Here is a 4,526-nt window from a genome sequence, read left to right on the forward strand (position 1 = left end):
GTCAGCAGATAGATGATTGAGGATAGATAGAGAATTGGTATCAGCTGACTTAGAAGCTGGGGGAAGGGAGGGTTCCAAATGATTTGGGGACCCCCCAAAAAAAGCCTCTGGCACTGAATTTAAAGCACAAATCACATTTCAAAACATTTTAGGGGTGTTTGGGGTAAAGCACTACCATGGAGCTGATAAAATACATTGTTAAGTGACTACATGAGGTGAATATAGGGCCAGGAGACCATGCTGGGGAGGTAAGTGAAGGCAAATATGTATGAAGGACAACAAAAATAATTACAAAAATATCAAGCATGCATGAGGACAAAGGGGACATTCACAGCATATTACAAACGTGGTAATTAGGGAATGAGGAAAGAAATACAATATATTATCAAACATTAAATACAATAAAATGTGATGTAAAAGGATACAAATCTTACCTTAATATACTCCTTCTGCAGGACCTGTATGATGGCAGAACAGGTCTCTGGGATAATGATCCCCAGAGCCTGGGGGGAGATGCCTGTCGAGAACTTCAAGTCCTGCAGGCTTCTCCCCGTCGCCAAGTACCGCAGGGTGGCGACAAGCCTCTGCTCCGGAGTGATGGCTTGCCTCATGCAGGTATCCTGCCTGCTGATATAGGGGGTCAGCAAAGCCAACAAACGGTGAAATACGGGGTCCGTCATCCGGAGAAAGTTCCTGAAATCATCAGGATTATTCTCACGGATCTCATGGAGCAAAGGCATATGACAGAACTGGTCACGCTGAAGCAACCAATTCTTGGTCCATGAACTCCTCCCCACCCTGTTCATGGACTGGACTTGCGTCAAGGTCAGGACCCCAACACCAAGCCCCCGCACAGCATGAACTCTAAGAGGAGTACGTATACGCAACATGGCTAGAAAACGGTCGGCTGCTCAGAACGCAGTAACAGAACGCACTGAAGAACAGCAAGGCCTGTGAAGAGCGACCTGAAAAACAGTAACGAACGAACAAGAACAGAATGACAAGAGTCACGAGTCACTTGCTGCACGCATTGAAGAGCAGATACAAACCCACAAGCGCAAACTGAACAGCAGAAAACGATCTGAAAACCACGAGTCTGAAAAAGCGCGAATCGTCTCTCACCAAACTTTTACTAACACGAGATTAGCAAAAGGAGCCCAAAGGGTGCCGCACTTGGTTCTGAACTGGCCTTTTCTAGTCTCGTCATACGTGGTGTACGTCACCGCGTTCTTGGCGATCGGAAATTCCAACAACTTTGTGCGACCGTGTGTACGCAAAACAAGTTTGAGCCAACATCCGTCGGAAAAAATCCATGGATTTTGTTGTCGGAATGTCCGATCAATGTCCGATCATGTGTTTAAGGTTGAACCACTTTTCTTCTAATTTCATTGAAGATTTAATTAAATTTCATTTCATTAAATTCCCCTACACTGTAAAGTTTTATCCCTATTGTGGGTTCACCAGTACGGTATTTGTACATTTGAATCATATCCCCTCTCAAGCGTCTGCTCTCCAGAGAGAATAAGTTCAGTGCTCGTAATTTTTCCTCATAACTAAGGTCCTCCAGTCCATTTTTTAGATTGGTGCCCTTCTCTGGACTCTCTCCAGTTCCAGCACATCCTTACTGAGGACTGGTACCCAGAGCTGGACATAATACTCCAGTTGCGGCCAGACCAGAGTCTTGTAGAGTGGGAGAATTATCGTTTTATCTCTGGAGTTAATCCCCTTTTTAATGCATGCCAATATTCTGTTTGCTTTGCTTGCAGCAGCTTGGCATTGCATGCCATTGCTGAGCCTGTCATCTACTAGGACCCCCAGGTCGTTTTCCATCCTAGATTCCCCCAGAGGTTCTTCCCCCCAGTTAGCAGATTGCATTCCTATTTTTGCCACCCAAATGGCAAAAATTACATTTTTTCACATTAAGCCTCATTTGCCATGTAGTTGCCCTCCCTATTAATTTGTTCATATCTTCTTGCAAGGTTTCCACATCCTGCGGAGAAGTTATTGCCCTGCTTAGCTTAGTATCATCCGCAAATACATAGATCGAACTGTTTATCCAATCCTCCAGGTCTTTTATGAATAAATTAAATAGGATTGGTCCCAGGACAGAACCCTGTGGGACCCCACTTTCCACCCCTGCCCATTCCGAGTACTCCCCATTTATCACTAACCGCTGAACTCGCCCCTGTAGCCAGTTTTCAATCCATGTACTCACCCTATGGTCCATGCCAACTGACCTTACTTTGTACAGTAAATGTTTATGGGGAACTGTATCAAATGATTTTACAAAATCCAGATACACCATGTCTACGGGCCTTTCTTTATCTAGGTGGCAGCTCACCTCCTCATAGAAGGTTATTAGATTGGTTTGGCAAGAATGATTCTTCCTGAATCCATGCTGATTACTGCTAATGATACTGTTGTCATTGTACATTACCAAGAGCTTGCATACAATTGATGTTAGACTAACTGGTCTGTAATTCCCAGGAATGTATCTTGGCCCTTTTTTAAATTTTGGGGCTACATTGGCTTTTCTCCAATCAGCTGGTACCTTTCCAGTCAGTAGACTGTTCGTAAAAAATTAGGAACAATGGTCTGGCAATTACTTGACTGAGTTCCATAAGGACCCTTGGGTGCAAGCCATCTGGTCCAGGTGTCTTATTAATGTTAAGTTTTTCAAGTCTATTTCTAATTCTGTCCTCTGTTAACCATGAGGGTGCTTCCTGTGATGTGTCATGAGGATAAACATTGCAGTTTTGGTTACTGACGCCCCCCGATTCCCATGTGAAGACTGAGGAGAAGAATAAATTCAATACCTTCGCCATCTCTCCATCCTTAGTAACCAGATTCCCTTCATCATTCTTTATGGGACCAATAGGATCTGACCTCCCTTTCTTACTATTTATGTATTTAAAGAATTTCTTATGATTTTTCTTACTCTCCTCCGCTATATGCCTTACGTGTTACATAGTTACATAGTTACATAGTAGGTGAGGTTGAAAAAAGACACAAATCCATCAAGTCCAACCTATGTGTGTGATTATGTGTCAGTATTACATTGTATATCCCTGTATGTTGCGGTCATTCAGGTGATTATCTAATAGTTTCTTGAAGCTATCAATGCTCCCCGCTGAGACCACCACCTGTGGAAGGGAATTCCACATCCTTGCCGCTCTTACAGTAAAGAACCCTCTACGTAGTTTAAGGTTAAACCTCTTTTCTTCTAATTGTAATGAGTGGCTACGAGTCTTATTAAACTCTCTTCTGCGAAAAAGTTTTATCCCTATTGTGGGGTCACCAGTACAGTATTTGTAAATTGAAATCATATCCCCTCTCAAGCGTCTCTTCTCCAGAGAGAATAAGTTCAGGGCTTGCAACCTTTCCTCATAACTAAGATCCTCCAGACCCTTTATTAGCTTTGTTGCCCTTCTTTGTACTCGCTCCATTTCCAGTACATCCTTCCTGAGGACTGGTGCCCAGAACTGGACAGCATACTCCAGGTGCGGCCGGACCAGAGCCTTGTAGAGTGGGAGAATTATCATTTTATCTCTTGCGTTGATCCCCCTTTTAATGCATGCCAATATTCTGTTTGCTTTATTAGCAGCAGCTTGGAATTGCATGCCATTGCTGAGCCTATCATCTACTAGGACCCCCAGGTCCTTTTCCATTCTAAATTCCCCTAGAGGTTCTCCCCCCAGAGTATAGATTGCATTCATATTTTTGCCACCCAAATGCATTATTTTACATTTTTCTACATTGAACCTCATTTGCCATGTAGTCGCCCACCCCATTAATTTGTTCAGGTCTTTTTGCAAGGTTTCCACATCCTGCGGAGAAGTTATTGCCCTGCTTAGCTTAGTACACGTGTTCTATCTTAGCCGCCCTGATTGCACCCTTACATTTCTTGTTGCATTCTTTGTAAAGTTGGAATGCTGATGATGATCCCTCAGCCTTGTATTTTTTGAAGGCCCTCTCCTTTGCTTTTATATGCATTTTTACGTTGGAGTTACCCAGGACTTGTATTAGCTCTTTTAAATGTATTTCCCATTGGGATGCACTGGCTAATGCCCTTATTTAATATGCTCTTAAAGCATAGCCATTTCTCCTCCGTGTTCTTTATTCCTAAGATTTTATCCCAATTTGTATCTTCTAGCAAGGCTCGTATTTTACGGAAGTTGGCTCTTTTGAAATTCAGTTTCTTTGTATTCTCCTCATGTTTCCTATTAGTGTGATTCATACTGAAAACTAATTGACCTGTGGTCGCTGTTTCCTAAATTGCCCCCTATTTCCACATACGTGATCAAGTGTGTATTGTTGGTAATCAGTAGGTCTAGTAACGCTTTGTTTCTAGTTGGTGTGGGTGTGTTTACCATCTGACCCATGAAATTGTCATGCCAGACATTTTGGGACTGGCAAACCTTATGCCGCGTACACACGATCGGAATTTCAGCCCACAAAAGACAGATGAGAGTTTCTCGACCGGAAAATGCAATCGTGTGTATGCTCCATCGGTCTTTTGCTGGCTG

The sequence above is a fragment of the Aquarana catesbeiana genome, linkage group LG03, assembly GCF_042186555.1.
Source record: "Aquarana catesbeiana isolate 2022-GZ linkage group LG03, ASM4218655v1, whole genome shotgun sequence".
Taxonomy (NCBI): domain Eukaryota; kingdom Metazoa; phylum Chordata; class Amphibia; order Anura; family Ranidae; genus Aquarana; species Aquarana catesbeiana.